The 18,707-nt window shown below is 40.3% G+C and overlaps 1 protein-coding gene across 2 annotated transcripts in view; it reads left to right on the forward strand.

Annotated features, from left to right (window-relative positions):
* LOC129557951 (uncharacterized) overlaps positions 1–18,707 on the forward strand; it is a 51,127-nt gene that overhangs the window by 27,532 nt on the left and 4,888 nt on the right. The gene's annotated exons all lie outside the window — the stretch shown is intronic.

Consider the following 18,707-nt stretch of genomic DNA (forward strand, 5'->3'; position numbering starts at 1 on the left):
GTGACAGAACTGAACCTGTGTCCTCTTAGCCCACTGCCGTATAGGCTGGCTTCATGGGTGTACACCTGTACAGTTGCCCAGAGTCCTCAGTCCTCTCACTGAGACAGTTCTGCACTTGGATTAATGTCCTGTTATCTTTTTAATTAATTAATTAATTTGGCTGGGTCAGGTCTTCGTTGTTGCATGTGTGGTCTTAGTTGCAAAACAAGGGCTTAATTGCTGGGCAGCATGTGGGATCTTATTTCCCCCACTAGGGATCAAACCCACGTTCCCTGCACTGCTTGAAGGTAGATTCTTAACCACTAGACTGCAAGAGGTCCCTGTGCTGTTGTATTAATCTTGAGATTCTTAATACATTTCAAATGAGAAGTCTTGCATTTCACTTTATACTGGGCCTGCAGATCATGTCATAATGCCACCCACACAGCCTTCCAAATCCTACAAACCTTGCTGTGTCCTAATCCTATTCTACATCCACAGTATAATTTTCAATCACCTGAGTACATTCAAATTAGAGGAAGTCACAGTGTAACGCCTCCATATTTTAATGCCAACATAATTTACAAATAGTTGAAGAAACACATTGTAAACCAAATTATATTTCTCCAGGATTCAAGTGAAGCAGCTACACTTTGATTTTTCATGTGATTTAGTCATTCTCATCACCATCATTGTTTTGTATTTATTTTTGTGTTTCACTTATACTCTGAGAGTGGTATAGCCCAAGAAATGGATTCACTGTTTCTACAAGTTCATAAATTGTAAATATGATTTCAAAAATTGTGCCTGTTACAGAAGCATCTGTCTGCAGTGATACTTAAAAGGAAAACATTTATAAAGTGCTTAGATATTTCTATAGCAGAGCAATGTATGAGTCAAGAAATTTATAGCACAGGGCAAATCACAAGGTTTATTTGCCTAGTAGTCAAACCTAAATCTCTTGTCCAAAACAATTGGGGCCACCAAAAAAAAAAAAAAAAAAAGAAAAAGAAAAAAAAAAAAACTAAGAAATGTAAGAGAAAGAACAAGTTAAATTACACAGTACAATATTGTCCTCCATTCTTTCAAACATTGGCCTGTTTGGGCTGTGTTAAGTTTCTATGTCTCTCTCTCCTTTCTTTCTTTCCTTATCACTTTTACAACTTTTGCCATTATTGTAAATTACCAATGTAGGATATTTCTTAAGTAAAGGTAAGGAAAAATAAGGAAAAAAAATCACCCATGGTTTTACTACCAAAACAGCCATGGCTAACATCAACTTTTCCATTGCCAATGTTTAGAAGATGTCCTTTCTAATCAACTTTCTATACACACATAAAACTTGAGAAAATGAAATCTCACTGTATACACTATTAGGAATGGGCTTGCAAGCATTTCCTGATGTCTTCATTCTTCGTCTTTATTGCTGTTTTAATGACTACACTGTATATCACTGTGATGGTTAATTTTATGTGTTAGCCTGTCTGGGCTAAGGGGATGCCCAGAGAGCTGGCAAAACATTATTTCTGGGCCGGTCTGTGAGAGTGCTTCTGGAAGAGATTAGCATTTGAGTCAATAGGCTGAGTAAAGAGGATCTGTGTTCTCCAGTGTGGGTGGGCAACCATACAATCTGTTGAGAGCCCGAACAGAACAAAAAGATGCAGGAAGGGCAGATTTTCTTTTTCTCTTCTTAAGCTGACTCATCCATCTTCCCCTGCCCTCAAACATCAGAGCTCCTGTATCTAGGGCTTTCAGCCTTGGATTGGGAGTTACACCGTCCGCTCCCCTGGCTCCCAAACGTTCTCCTTCAGACTAAATTATACCACCAGCTTTCCTGATTATGCAGCTTGTGATAACATATCATCGGGCTTCTCAGCCTCCATAATCCTGTGAGGCAAATCCGACAATAAACTGCCTCTTACATATCCATATATACCCTATCAGTTCTGTTTCTCTGGAGAATCCTAATACAATTACTTATTTAACAAATTCCCAATTGATGGGCATTTGGGTTTCCAATTTTCAGCCATTTGAAACAGCACTGCAGTGTTTAGTAGAGTACTAATAGCTATATCGATAACTACACCTGTGTTTCTTTTTTCACTTCATGTGCTGAGCTGTGCTAAGTTGTTTCAGTCATCTCTGATTCTTTGTGACCCTATGTGCTGTAGCTCACTGGGCTTCTCTGTCCATGGGATTCTCCAGGCAAGAATACTGCAGTGTGTTGCCATACCCTCCTCTAGGAGATCTTTCCAACCTAGAGAGCGAATCTGCGTCTCTTATGTCTCCTGTATTGGCAGCAGGATTCTTTACCACTTGCACTACCTGGGAAGCCCCTTTGTTTCATACTAAAGGCCGAAAGAAATGATCCTTAACCTAAATAATCAAACAAGTTTTATTTTGGCATCACTACTGACAAGGTAGCATGGATGAAAGTATATATTGATATAATACTAAACAGTTGCATAACATAGTGCCTACCTATAGTATTTGCTCAACAAAAGGTGGCTGTTAAGAATGCCAAGGTGAAATTTCCTGATGAGCCAGTGGTTTACGACTCCACTCTTCCACTGCAGGGGCTGAGGGTTTGTTCCCTGGTCTGGGAACTGAGATCCTGTATGCAGTATGGTGGGTCAAAAAAAAAAAAAAAAAAAACCTCCAAAAATGAATAATGTTCCTGACATCAAACTCAAAGAGCTACTTTCCTCAGCTGCCATATAAACTTTGACATAGCATTTTTTAAAAGCAATTTAAATGGTGTTAAACCATTCTTCAGGAAACAGGTTCCAGTAATTAAGTGCTTATATGAAGAAAAGATTTACTTTGCCCCACCTATATTTCAGTATCCCCCTCCTCCTGGTATTTCAAGATTAAGATGACTCTTGAGAGTCCCTTATACTGCAAGGAGATCCAACCAGTCCATTCTAAAGGAGATCAATCCTGGATGTTCATTGGAGGGACTGATGCTGAAGCTGAAACTGCAATACTTTGGCCACCTCATGCGATGAGTTGACTCACTGGAAAAGACTCTGATGCTGGGAAAGGTTGGGGGCGGGAGGAGTAGGGGACGACAGAGAATGAGATGGCTGGATGGCATCACCGACTCTGTGGACGTGGGTTTGAGTGTACTCCGGGAGTTGGTGAGGGACAGGGAGGCCTGGGGTGCTGTGATTCATGGGATCGCGGAGAGTCAGACACGACTTAGCGACTGAACTGAACTGAACTGATTCTTAACTCAAAGTACATATAAAGCTTACAAACTTATGGGACATATTATATGCAAAACAGAGTTCACTATTGCTTTTTTAAAATGGATACTTTTAGAAAGAAAAATCCAGTCACATCAATAGAAATTGATAAATGAGACTTAAGATTTTCACTTTTACTGTTAAATATATCTAAAATATTTTATTATAACTGACAGAAAATTTTAAGTTTTTCATTGTACTAAGTATTGTTAGTAAGAGGGCTAAATGTCTTCCCTGTGTGGTTCAATATCCTACAAAGGACTTGTGTCTTTTAGACTTTCAAGTAACCAAGCTTTCAACCTGGCAAATCTTCATTTAGATGTCAGCAAAGATTTTCTATAATCACAGGTTTTTGATGAATGTCTAAAATAATCATCACTTTAGGCACATTAAGGAGTAGTTTGGAGAGTACTAAGGCTTAGTGCTCAGCTCATGTGTGTGCATTCTAAGTTGCTTCATTTGTGTTCAACTTTTTGCAACCCTATGGACTGTAGCTCAGCAGGCTCCTCTGTCCTTGGATTCTTGAGGCAAGAATACTGGAGTGGGTTGCCATGCCCTCCTCCAGGGGATCTTCCTGACCCAGAGATCAAACCCATGTCCCTTATGTCTCCTGCATTGGCAGGCAGGTTTTTACCACTAGAGCCACCTGGGAAGCACAATAGTGCTCAGCTTAGGGCCTGGTATGTAGGTAACAGTTAAATTTTTATTAATGAATAAATGAGTGAGTCTATGTCACCAGGTAATGCCCTTGACCACTAACATCCAGGAAAGTTTTTATTCCTTCTCTTTATTTATCATCAGCATTGATTCATAACTTCCCTTGGTTCTCTCCTCTGTAAAATGGGAATAGGAATAGGGCTTTGCATAATTGTTGTGGGCATTCAATAATGCAGTACATGTGAAGCACCTGCAGCAAGCTAGGTACTTGATAAGCCCTCAACAAATATTAGCTGTGTTACATTAACAGTAGGACAGTCATCATCATTATCATTAACAACATCATCATCATTATTCTGGAATGCAAATGCCATCTGTCCTGCTCTCTTTTCAAACAGGCTTGAGTCTTATTTTCTCTCTGAGAAGAAGGTTATTCGACTACAGTGGAGTTTCCAATACCTTGCCCACCTAACGGCATGATGTGGAAGAGAGTCAGAATGTGAGAGCTGGAGGAGAAAGGGAGCCCATTATTTTGGGAAAAGCAACAAGTTCCAGAAAAGCTTGGCCTAGTATATGGGGAAAATGAACTTAGTAATTACAACTGTTATGAAACTTTCTGTTTTATAGAGCTACAGGCTAGAAGTGTACAATAAAACAACACTGAAATATCAAAACATCACTTTGGGTGGACTGCCAGTGGATTATAGACATGACTTTTATATTGAGAGCGATTGTCTGGCATTGAATCGGAAGAACTATATGGTTTGAGCAGCAGGATATCAGTAGCTGCTGCTGCTGCTCCTGCTAAGTCGTGTCCGACTTTGTGTGACCCCATAGACGGAAGCCCACCAGGCTCCCCCTTCCCTGGGATTCTCCAGGCAATAACAATGGAGTGGGTTGCCATTTCCTTCTCCAATGTGTGAAAGTGAGAAGTGAAAGTGAATTCGCTCAGTCGTGTCCGACCCTTAGCGACCCCACAGACTGCAGCGCACCAGGCTCCTCCATCCGTGGGATTTTCTAGGCAAGAGTACTGGAGTGGCTTGCCATTGCCTTCTCCATCAGTAGCTAGTTTGGGCTTATAAAAAAAAAAAAATCGAAAGTGGCAAGTCAGTACAGCGTAAGCAAAACCTAAGAGATTTGTTATGTACAGTATAAAGTAAGAGAGAGTTCTATAAACATCCAACTCTGGAGGAAAATGCTGGAGATTTTTATTTAAGCTACTTCTTTCAGCACACTGAAATTTTCAAGGACTTAATTGATTTTTAGGGAGACATTTAACATTACAGTCTGTAGGGGAATGTTCGTCAAGTTAATTTAGGAGGAAATTTATCATAAACGCTCATTTTTCTAATTATTGAGGGGAGAGCAAAAGTGATTGCAGGTTGGAGAGTGACGTGGCAGAGCCCAGCTTTAAAAAAAAAAAAAAAATCTCTGCAGTTTCCTAACACAAAAGGAGAAAGGAAGTACAGAATTGTCCTTCTTTGAAAACCACACTTGTGAAAATTAATGAGAACATGGCATTGTTATGTCTGTGAACTACTGATATTTGATAACACCTAGTTCAAAATGGAAATTTAAAGCATGCACAAGTTTTAGCCCATATTTGGGCATCTTCCAGAATTTAGCTTGCTGCTCCCTCTCCTCAAAACAGTCTACTGATCCACTTGCCATTCAAGTTCTAAATTCATATTTTCAGCAACCATGGCCGTTTCTTATCCATGAGAATGAAACATATACCAAATATACAATAAGGCAGAGAAATGGAGTTATGTCTTGGGATTCTTAGAAGCCAGGTGTTTTGTTTAGTCAGGTAAATTATGAAATAGAGGAAGTTGTCAGTACTAAAACTGAACACAAACAATCCATCATTTCTCTCTGGAAATTTTCAAAATGGTTTTTGGCAATGAGTTACTCTATTCTAACAAAGAAGAGAGTTCTGGCCCTTGTAAATGATGTTGTTATACCTTTGGACAGCATCTTCAAGAAACAGACTTTTATAATATTAACACATTTGAAATGTTATGATTGGAGTCTAGTCCACCTAGGGGGTTAAAAATAGAAGGCTTTTTATGTTACAACCTTGTATACTAAAATGTCCTACGACCAAACCTGTTTGACTGGAGATTTATCCATTGACTTCCCAGTCTTTCCAGAAGGTCTGAATGCCTGCTTGATTGCAGCTAATTATCTCAGTTTCAGCCAGTACATATACACGTTTCCAACCCAGACTCTTCTATCAGTGTTGGGAAGAAAATAAGAATTATCTTTTTAAACTCTGACTAATCTTGCTGTCACCAATCTTACCTCCTTGGATCAATCCTACGCAGTGACTTCAGAGATACCTTTCTAAAATATAAATCTGATATTGTCAGGACTCTGTTTTAAAAATCTTTAGCAGCAAACCAATTTCTTACTGGATTAAGTCCAAAATCGTTATAATAACCATTTGTAAAAACCTATATTCTGGGCATTTTATAAACATTTCATTTAAAAGCATAACAATTACAGTGTTTTTATAAACTACTCAGCAATGACTTTTAAAATTTCTCTTAAATGATGTGCTCTGTGGTTTTTCATCTAATGAGTAAATGGTTTCGGTTTTTCACAAGTGGAGCAGATACAGAGTAGAGCAGTGGTTTTCAACCAGGGATAACTCATCCCCCAGAGAACATGCAATGTTCAGACATTTTTGATGGCCACAACTGGGAAGGGATGACTCGTCTCTGGGAGTGGAGACTAAGGATGCTGCTTGACATGCTACAATGCATAGGATAGCCCCACACCCTGACCCCAATAAAGTATTTCCCAGTGCAAAATGTGGTTAGTGTTGAGGCTGAGAAACCCTGGGCTAAAACAATAAAATATATTGCTCAGCTATGACCATGAAATTTTGGTTTGGAGTTTCATGCTACAAGGGACCTTAGAGGCTGATGGGTGGGTCCCTCAGGGAATTTCCCTTTGCTTCAGTCAGGATTACAATGAACACTAAGGAAGGAGTTGGGACTATATTGCACCAATATATATGGCACACCAATATGTATGGTGGGTCAGAATCTCCAGATAAGTCAGGCAGGAAGAAAGGTCAGTGTGCCTGCATGTTCAGTCCCTCAGATGTGTCTGAGTTTTTGCGACCCCATAGACTGTAGCCCACCAGGTTCCTCTGTCCATGGGTTGCTGTTTCATCCTCCAGGGAAAGAGGTCAGAAGAGTTAGAAAAATTTTAGAATGTCAAAGGAGCATCTCATATGGGGGGGCACTCCTCACTTAGCACAGTTAGGAGCATTCATTGCTATAGGCTCTTATGAAGAACTTGGGGGAACTAAGAAGCCATCCCTCTGAGAGCATGCTAGCTAATGATCTATTTCTACATTCTTTGCCATTTAAGATTCTTACATTCTCCAACTTCATCTGTTGGTGTTTCCATTAATCACCATCTCTTTAGGACATGATGCACCAGTGAAACAATGATTTTTGGAAGCTAGGCTGAGTTGAGAAAGAAAAGGCAGTTCTAAAATCTCCTTTTAATGTATCAAAGATTAAGCTTTAACATCAGACTACACATTTTTAACACAAGCCATAGGAAGCTATAAATTATGATATGACATAAGGAAATTTCCAGGCAGCCCAGACAGGCAATGAGGGTACTTTCATAATAGGGAAATCTGGAACTAATGTGGAGAAAGAGGAGAGGAGGCCAGTGGTCAGGCACAAGGGTGACTTCCCTTCAGGATCAAGAGCTTGGATAGTTTGGGTGAAAGGCCATAAAAATGCCAGACAGCATTAGGTGGGAGCTGAAAGTTTCAGGGATTTGAAACCCACTTTCCTTTTGTCATTCTGGAAGGAGATCATTTTCAGCATTCTTCTGACAAGTGTACAATAGTGGAAGAGAAGAAGAAAAGCATGGCAAGGTGGTGGCAGAGATGCCTAGGGAGGAAGCCAGATGTGTCCACATGCACCTGGTGAGGAATACAAAAGGATAACTAGATTATCCTTCAAGGTTGAGACTCAGCAGTTCAATGAGAGTTGACTTTATAGAAGAGGCTAGGAGTAGACAACAGACCAGGCACTCAGATGAAGGACATTGCTGAGATTCAGGGGATCTGCATCAAAAAAGCCCCCATCAGCATAGGAAGGGAGGAAAACACACCAAAGAAAACTAACCAAGAAAATAAGACGAAAGTTTTACCATCTCTCAACTTCAATGACAGTTACCAAGTGGGGCCAAGGAAATCTTCACAAACCCAACAAAGTCCTGGAAGGACCAGCCTTGTGGATTTGCAATCCAGGATTCAATCCATGACAATGTATGTAATATATATACACAGGCACCAGTTTAGGAGAAAGAGGAAGAAAGGTAACATTTTGAGAGAACCAGAACTGAAAATCTATCCAAAGGTCTAAGCAAAGTTAAGCAAATGGGCACTCAAGAATTTTAGATAAATTATGGGAAATAAAGAAGCTATTTTCTTGGTATCTCTAAATTATAATAGTTAAAATGTTGATACTCATTTCAGTAGAAAGCTCTACAGATAGAAATATGAGGAAACTGGAGCACAAAAAATAACCTAACTTGCCCAAGTTCACAGAACCAGTATATGGAGGAGCTCTAACTCCAAAGACAAAGGATATTTCCACTGTGACCCCCTTTAACATAGCATCTCAGCAGACCCTTGGCAGTCTGGCTTCATTTACCTCTACAATCTTCATAGTCCCTTTGTTTCAGTTACGGGATTATTTCCAAAACATGGCATGCATTTTTCCTGCTTTGTGCTTTTAAACAAGTTTTCCCTGCTGCTTTAATGGACTTCCAAGCTACCTTTTTTTCCCTCCCCCTGTTGATTTTCTCTTCCATACAACTTGACACCTTTGGGTAGGCTTGAATCCTTTTTGTTAGCTAAAGGTGAAAAGTATTGAGAAACCTAGACAGCATATTAAACAGCAGAGACATCATTTTGCCAACAAAGGTCCATCTAGTCAAAGCTATGGCTTTTCCAATAGTCATGTGTGAATGTGAAAGTTGGACCATAAAGAAAGATGAGCACTGAAGAACTGACACTTTTGACCTGTGATATTGGAGAAGACTCTTGAGGGTCCCTTGGACAGTAAGGAGATCAAACCAGTCAATAAATCATGAAGGAAATCAGTCTTGAATATTTACTGGCAGGACTGATGCTGAAGCTGTGAAGCTCCAAAACTTTGGCCACCTGATGCGAAGAACTGACTCATTGGAAAAGACCCTGATGCTGGGAAAGATTGAAGGCAGGAGGAGAAGGGGACAATAGAGGATGAGATGGTTGGATGGCATCACCAACTCGATGGACATGAGTTTGAGCAAGATCCGGGAGGTGGTAATGGACAGGGAAGCCTGGCTTGCTGCAATCCATGGGCTCACAAAGAGTTAGACATGGCTGAGTGACTGAACTGAACTGATTGAGAAAGAAGCTGACAAAACTTAGTTACCCAAGTCAATTCCCAGATGAGATTGCTGTCTCACCCAGTTCAGTTTCCTCTGGGCAGAGGCTGCCATGTCATCAGACAAGACCACCTACCTTGTTTTCAATAGCTTCTACCATATCAGCAGAGTCTGCAGATCTGGTGAGTTCTCAAGCTCAAAGAGATGGATCAGTCATCCTGTTCAAAGCCCCACCATTGCCTTGACATTCATCCTTCTTCTTCTGGATCACATGCCTCCTCAATTTCTCCTCAGCTTTCCTTCACCATGAAACTAGCCAGTCCTCCAACAATTCCTGTTTATCTGTTTGCACATGGCCTTTCTCCTTACAGTGTCATTAATATGACATGAAAACCCCTCCAATCAGGATAGTCAGAAGTGTGTCAGTCAAATCCTCTGCTTCACTTATGGTTTATCTCCATCTGGCTCATCTCACACTCATGGTCCCAAGAATCTAAACACCCCGCAACCTCTTCTCCTACTGACCTTCATGAGGTCTTCCTACAATGACTTCGATCAACTATTGTTCTCCTAAAGCCAATTAGGTTAGTACAATACTTTTCAATAGAACCTGCTATAGTGATGGAAAATTTTGTGTCTTAACTGTACAATATGGGACCCACTAGACATATGTGGCCACTGAGCCTTTGAAATGTGGCTACTTCTATCAGAAAAAAGATTTTTTTTACATTTTAATTAACTAGAAATGTAAATAGCCATCTGCAGCTGGTGACTACAAGACTGGACAAACACAAGATTGGAACATTCCTCTTTGACCAATGTAACATAAAAAATATTTCCCAGCATATATTCAAAGCACTTATGATATATTTATATAGGCACTAACCAAATATATCTTACATACTTAATAATTAACCTAAAATATTTTCCTTCCTCTAATACAGTAGATTTTCCTTTTCTTCAACGATAGCTATAAGCTATTCAGTTCAGTTTAGTAGCTCAGTCATGTCCAACTCTTTGTGACACATGGACTGCAGCACGCCAGGCCTCCCTGTCCATCACCAACTCCCGGAGTTTACTCAAACTCATGTCCATCCAACCGTATCATCCTCTGTCATCCCCTTCTCCTCCCACCTTCAATCTTTCCCAGCATCAGGGTCTTTTCAAATGAGTCAGCTCTTCACATCAGGTGGCCAAAGTATTGGAGTTTCAGCTTCAACATCAGTCCTTCAAATGAACACTCAGAACTGATCTCCTTTAGGATGGACTGGTTGGATCTCCTTGCAGTCCAAGGGACTCTCAAGAGTCTTCTCCAACACCACAGTTCAAAAGCATCAAATCTTCGGCAATCAGGTTTCTTCACAGTCCAACTCTCACATCCATACATGACCACTGGAAAAACCATAGCCTTGACTAGACAGACCTTTGTTGGCAAAGTAATGTCTCTGTTTTTTAATATGCTGTCTAGGTTGGTCATAACTTCCTTCCAAGGAGTAAGCATCTTTTAACTTCATGGCTATTATAAGTAAGCAAAAATTATCCCCTAAGCAAAGTTTCCCTGTCACAACTATAGACGTAGTCATCACTCTTAGACTCACACGTCATTTTATGTGTATGTACCCATCACAGAGGTGTGGGGGCGGGAGGAGAGGGGGACAACAGAGAATGAGATGGCTGGATGGCATCACCGAGTCTGTGGACAGGAGTTTGAGTGAACTCCAGGAGTTGGTGATGGACAGGGAGGCCTGGCATGCTGTGATTCATGGGGTCGCGGAGAGTCGGACATGACTGAGCGACTGAACTGAACTGAACCCATCACAATGTATTAAATCAGTGTTTACATTTTGATTCCCCCCATCTCTAACAGAATGTAAGCAATGATCTAATATGCTGCCCCACCCCTCCTGTTATAGGGCTTCCCTGGTGGCTCAGTGGTAAAGAGTCAGAATGCTAATGTAGGAGACAATGGATTCGATCCCTGGGTCGGGAAGATCCCCTAGAGAAGGAAATGCCAACCCTGGCCCAGTATTCATTCTTGCCTGGGAAATAGACAGAGGAGCCTCGACAGAGAAGACTGGCAGGCTACAGTCCATGGTGTCACAAAAGAGTCAGACAAGGGTTAGCAACCAAACAACTCTTGTTAGAATGTGTTCTCTCAGAAAGAGGGGAGAGGCTCTTTGATTCCTCTTGGATTCACCAATATCCAGTGCAAGAGTGGACACAGGAAACAAAACTGTCTGATGAGTAAATGAATGAAAAGTAACTAAAGGCAAGATTGGTAGAAAGGTTACGACTATTTTTTTTGAATGAGCACAGGAAGGATAAAATCTACCTGAGACAGAGATAATTAAAGTATCATGTTTTATGTCTTTTTTTCTTCCACATTTCTTTTTATGGGAGTCACTGTAATTTATTTGAGAGATGATGTAGAATTCTGATCGCCAATGAGAGCTCTGTGGAAGCCAGCATGAAACAGTATTTGAGTTGTCACTTAGCAAATGTTGGTAATAGATGGGAGACAACATGCCTGGTGGAACAGTTCTCACCACAGTTGTCATCTGCTACACAGACCAACCCAAGACATTTCTCTGCAGACTTCTGAGTCACAGTTAATATACTGCAGTGTTGCCATCACTCCAGTCCCCTCTAATCCCTTTTTCAACACCGCTTCGGTGGTCTTTTAAATGCAAGTGGTATTGGTTCATGTCTGTGATTAAAATCAACTGCTGCCCAAACTCCTTAACATGAGTTGCAAGACCCTGTGTGATCTGATACCCAACTCAGATCTCTACCACTCTAGCCTTTTTTAGCCTGTCTTTGCCAAGTTCTTCTGGCCTCAGAGCATATGATCGTTCAGTTAACACTCCCTAGAATTCTCTTCACTCTCTTTTTTGCCTAGTTATTGTCAGCTCAGACATCACATTTCTTGATGCCTGGACAAGGCTTATTATAAATCACACTTACCTCTCCATATTAAAAACACTCATCACTGATGGTTTTACATTTATTTGTGAGTATTTGATACAAGTCAGTCTCTACCCCCAAATGCTTAGATCCACGGAGACATGAGTATGTTTACTTTTGTGACCATGTGACTGTCTTGCTCCTAACACTGCCTAGCACAAAGTGCTAGTAAATGTCTATTTGATGAGTTAAAGAATGATTGATACAGAAAAAAAATGTCCCTTAAGAGCATAAACCCAACAACTAAATATTGTTAAAGATCATGACTCAAGTGCCTAAAGATCACAAAGTTTAGGTCCCTGATAAAGAAAAAAAGTATACCAATCGTGGCCTGACTTTTTTCTAGTCAAAGACAGTAATGACTCTCAGGCAAAGGATAAGGTTCCAAGATCATTTAACAGATTCTATCTTACTCTAGGAAGTGACTTACCTGTGTGTGCATGCTAAGTCACTTCATTCATGTCTGACTTTTTGTGACCCCATGAACAGTAGCCCACCAAGCTCCTCTGTCCATGGAATTTTCCAGGTAAGAACACTGGAGTAGGTTGCCATTTCCTACTCCAGGGGAGCTTCCCCACCCAGGAATTGAACTCACTTCTCTTATGTCTCCTTCATTGGCAGACAGGTTCTTTACCACTAGTGACACCGGGGAAGCTCTCACCTAGAGGTCACTAAATCAACACACCACATCACCATCTACAGTGACCAGACAGATGCTTCCAGGGATAACTAGAAGCACTGATGTTAAAAAAGCCACAAGTTTCCACTGTGAAATTTACTTCAGGCATCAAGATTTTGGACCTTTTAGCTTAAATGTTTCCTGATCGTTAACACAAAACAAGAGAAATTGCAAATCCCACTTTTCACATTTTGCATCTGGTTTTGGATATACTATGAACTTTGTAAACATACAGCAAAACACATTGATTACATACTGACAGTCACTCATTCACTCATTCATCAACTATTCAATGACTCATTTATATTGCCCAGCTGTGGTGGACACATAGGGACACTATGTCAGGTCTCATGGTGCCTAAACTTCAGTGGATGATAACAGCTAACATTTATTGAGCGAATGCTCAGTAAGCACTGTGCTAAGAGCTTTACATGCGTTACCTCATCTTAATTTTCTGCAAATCATGTAAATTAATATAGTAGGCATTTTGTTTGTTTGTTTGAAGACTGCCTAGAATCCACAGTTCTTAACAGCCACTGTTTCTCTTGAGAAATTATTCTTCCCAGAGACATTCTCTAGTTGGAACCATTAGACAAAGGCGCCACCCTCCCCAGCCAAGTGTCAAAATGTAACCCAGGCTTCTAAACCAAGCAAATGCTCCCTCCTTGGAATCTAAATATTGGGCAGGCAGAGAATGAAATGGAAAGGGGCTTCATTCAAACCAGACTTCTCTGATCAAGACATAATTTGGGCTTCTTTCTTCTTAATGTCCTATGCATGCCGCCTTCAAGTCTATGATATCATCCTGATTAACTATTTTTGCGTAAGTTTAGAGCCAGCTTCTGTTGCTTATAACTCAAGAACATTAGTTATCACTGAAAAGATGACAAGATGGGTTGAGAAATGTATCCAAGGTCATACACCTGGAAAATGGTGGGCTTAGGACAGAAACAGAACTAGAACTCATGCAGTCTGATTCTAGAACTCATTCTTACTGGAAATGAAGATGCTGTCCGTAGGTGCCATGGCTCATAGGGTAAGTTTCAACAGTGTCTATGCCGTCCTGTTGATAAAAGTTTTATGAATGTACCACCATCAGCTCATAGTGAAATCCCTACCTCACACCCTTGTTTGAGTATTTGAAGGGACTTCTAGAGCAGAACATGGAGGTTTCCTCTATCCAATAGATTGGTGGACATTTGTGAACAGAACTAGCCAGAGTCTCCAAGACACCGACTCCTGTCACTTCAAACTGGACACAGAGGCAGATGAGCTGGACGCTGGCGGTCGGTAGTTTCCTCTTCATAGCATCCAAAGTGACCTTGGAACAGAATCAGCTACAGGTCTAAATAAAGCCTCCCTCTCCTTTCCCCTGTTCCCTAGCCAGAGGTTTATCAAGTTCTAGGGAGTAGAGAAACTCACTCGCAAAACATGCACCTAAAATCTTTGAGCCAGAAGTTTCCTTCTCTGAGTATTAAAGTCTTTACTGCAGCTTCCAGAGTGAGTGAGTCAAGCCTGTGGGAAGAAAAAAGCCTTGGAGAACCAGCAGGGAGGTACAGGGGGAGGAATACCACCAAGTCAGGGTTATAATCCTGCCCCATGACCTTAAGGACCTTGTCAACTCATGAGAGAGGAAATATATATAAATACATTGTTGGAGTCCAGTGAAGAATCCAAGAGCATTTCTTTGGCTGTGTTGGTTGTGGATTTCTCATGCACACAATAACAAGTTTCTGGCTTCCCTGGCACATATGCTTGAGCAATGTGTTCCTGTGTCTCTGACAGTTGGTGACATTTCCTTTGCAGTCAGTCAGCAAGATTCGTACAGAGGCTGTGTGTCCAATGAAGAAATCAACATCCTAAGTCCCATATTGGCTGTTAGTCATCACTTGTACCTCCATCCAAAACACATTCATTGAACACCTACTGTGTGATCAGCCTAGGAAAAACAAAGATGGATCTGAAGCAGTTCCTGCTCCCTAAAGGAGATGACACATGTACTCAAATAACTATATCACACAGTGATATTATTAATTAGAAAAACTGCAATTAACATCTAATTGTGCCAAGAACTACTCTAAAATATTTTGCATGCACTATTTCTTTTAACCTTCATAGTAGTTATGCTATTATACCATTTTATAGAGGAGAAGTATGGAGAAAATGTGTAATTTCCCCAAGATCACACTAGTACAATAAGAACGGGGGCAAAGTACTTCTGGATTCCAGGGCAGGGATGTTAGTCACACAGAAGAGTAACAGGAAGATTTTGTATTGAAGACAGTGTGTGAACTCGTCCCGAACTCTATTAAGCTGGTGTTAAGGAAACATGATCATATTTCTATTGTGATTCCTACCCTCAAGAATCATTGTTAACCTACGTTCTTCATCTGAGAATTTCTTTTAAATCTGCTGGTACTGACAACAGACTTAACATGAAGGCTTTAGATTTATATTGATCTCTTTTTCAAAGCTTGAAAAGTTCATTCTATTGTTCTGCTGTGTTTGAGATCTGAGAATTCAGTAAATTACTTAAAAAATTAACACAGAATTAGAAGATCAACTGAAAAACTGATACCTTTATGGATTTATCTATTGGCCATAAGGCCATTCAACAATGAGAATCTTTCCACCAGGTGAGACTCTGGACATAAACCAATCCATCACTTCCAATTTAAAAATGAAAGAACGAAGACACATAGACGTAGAAGAGACTTGTCCAAGGGTACACTCAGACTTTGTATAAGAGCCAGGACTGGCACCCTTGCCTTCTGATTTTTAATCCAACATTCTTTTCTATTAAAAACAGTGACAATTTACTGAAGTATACTTGAACGACACAAAATCATAAATTTTAAAGTGTACAACTTGATACATTTTGACATGTGTATCACCCTGAAACCATCACTAGAACAAACATAAATATTTTCATTGTCTTCAAAATTTTCCTTATGCCTCTTTATTCCTCCCTATACCTCCATTCCCAGGCAACCACTGATCTACTCTCTATCATTGTAAGCTTTCTTTTTGGGGAATTTTGTATAAATAGAACTATACACTATGTACTTTTTGGGGGGGCTGGCTTCTTTTACACACATGGTTACTCTGAAATCCTTCCATATCATTCATTTTCAGTGCTGAATAATATTCTGTTATGTGACTATAATGCAGTTGTTCAGCCATTCATCTGTTAATGTACACTTGGGTTGTTTTTGGTTATGAGCTGTTGTAAATAAATCCATGGTAAACAATACTGTACTTATGTTCCTGTAAGTGTTTGTAGGGACATATGCATTCATTTCTCTTGGACAAATACCTAGCAGTATGGTGGTTGAATTGTATGATAGCTATATGTTTACCTTTTTCAGAAACTACCAAACTGCTTTCCAAAGTTGTATCATTTTACATCCCCACCAACACTGCATGTGAGTTCTACTTGCTCCCCATCCTCTCTAACATGTAGTACCAATTTTCTCTTCAGTATTGTTTTTATTAGCTGATAATGATTCCCATCACAACTGTCTAGTAAAGTCTTTAATGCTGCACAAGTAGAGGAATAGCTTTCAGTGTCTGAGTTCTGACATGATTTTCTTACCCCCTTGCCCTTTTCTTTTCTCTCCTCATTGGTTTTGGTAGGATAGCCTTTGCTCAAGTTAAGTAAAAAGAATAGCTTTTTTGAGAGGAAAGGTCAATGTAAAAAAAAAGAAAGCTCTGACTTTCTTAGAGGTGCTCCCCTTTGGTGAATATGAAAGCTTGCTCACTCAGCACACAGGAAAAGCTTTCCATTACCACCAGACTGGAGCTAGGAAAAACTCAAGGACCTAAGGCTAGGAGCCTAAAGGGTCCAATGAAGGGAAAAAAGAAGCAGGGAGACCAATGAGAAGGCTTTCCATATCCCATTCTGATAGGATCTTTACGGACCAAAAGGTAACCACCTCTTTCCTTCTGGACGTCTTCTTTTGGTTATCCCTGTAAGAAATCCATAAATACCTAGCATTAGTTATTGAATCATAACAACTACTACTAAATTAGCAGAGATCTCACGTCAGGAACTGTACTAAGAATTTCACATTCACTATCTCATTTTCTTTCTCAGAACAACCATGTGAGGTTGGTACTCCAAATCTTATTTGACACATGAGGAAAGTGAAACAGACATGTTAAAGCAACTGAATAGAATTTCAACCTAGTTCCGACTGATTTCAGAACCCAAGTGCCTAACCACTCAACCACATTTTTCAATGACTGAATATGGATGTTGTGAACATAAGTGAATAGTAAATGAGTACGACCCCCCACTTCCAAGTCTAACCCTCAATGAGTTTATTCTGTAGTGTCATGGATTGATTGCAGTCATTGCATGCCAAATATTCAAGGAATTTCTGCAATCCTTAAATCAATAGGTCCTTCATGTTTTCTAAAAAATTCTGGAGGGAAGGGAAAATCCATATTTAGAACTTTGGTTACTAGCTGAATCGATATTTTCTGCCTACTCATTCAAGCTCATATTTCAGAGATCGCTGTAGTTTTTTTCCGCTCTGTGTACCCCTGCCCACAATGTTCAGTGATTCTCCACTTTTGATATACGTGTCTCACCTGGGGAGCTTGTTAAAAACAAAAATATCAGGGCTTCACATTCTGAGATTCTCATTGTATAAGATAGGTTTTGAACCCAGCATCAGTATTTTCAACAAGCATCCTACCTAAATAGAGAGGCAATTGTTACTTTGTAGCTGCCATTATCCATCTCCTAACCTAAAACCAACCTAATTTTATTTGAGAGAACTACTTCTGTGCTGGGCTTGATCCCAATAAGAGGGTAAATCCAGGCACTTATTCTCATAGAAACCAAATCCCTTTTCCCATCAGTTGGTTTTGCTAAGGAATTTTCAGGTAAACTAAGGTTAGCCAATAGTGTGGACTCTTGCAAGGCCTTGAATTTTCAGGGAAGAAAAAAAATGGAAATGTTGTAGCTCAACAAAGATGTCCTGCTCCATCCAAGAGTTCTTTTGACCTAACTTGTCCTCCATCCTACTTGCCCAAATATCTTTTCAACAAATATTTCCTGCTCAGGTTACCCAATCAGTTTCTGATGCTTGCAACTAAAGTGATACTGTTAGTATCGCAACTTTCACAACACAAGTTGTGAAAGAATTCATAGAAATATTAGCAAGAGGAGAAAAGAGTTTTTATTCACTTGCCAACAGAAGAAAGGGATGAGACTCATAGAGTGGCATTTGCACTGTAAGGGGGGTTTGAGTCTTGTATTGAGCTTCAAAGGGCAAAATGCAGGAAAAGGGGGTGGGCTCATCTCTATTTTGGTCCACAGTAGTACTCAGCTTTGCTGTGTCTCTATAGCATGTCGGTTTTTGGAGAATAGACTTGCAGTCTTCAGTAATTTTCTAGTCCATGAATGTCTGAAAGAGACTTGATAGTGACTCTTGTGCTGTTCTATTTTGAACAATGTTAGATGCATTGACATGTGTGTGTCAGTCACTCAGTCTTGTCCAACTCTTTGCAACCCCATGGACTACGGCCCTCCAGGCCCCTCTGTCCATGGGGTTTTCCAGGCAAGAATACTGGAGTAGATTGCTGTTTCTTTCTCCAGAGGATTTTTCTGATGGAGGGATCGAACCCAGGTCTCCTGCAAATGGATGCAGATTCTTGACCGTTTGAGCCACGAGGGAAGCCCAGGGGTCTGCATATTCCATGACAACTCTGGAAAGAGAGCCAAAAGCGAGTCTTTGAGAAACATGGCCTTTAATTTT

The sequence above is a fragment of the Moschus berezovskii genome, chromosome Y, assembly GCF_049115385.1.
Source record: "Moschus berezovskii isolate FMDL1 chromosome Y, NW_MosBer_1.0, whole genome shotgun sequence".
Classification (NCBI taxonomy): Eukaryota; Metazoa; Chordata; class Mammalia; order Artiodactyla; family Moschidae; genus Moschus; species Moschus berezovskii.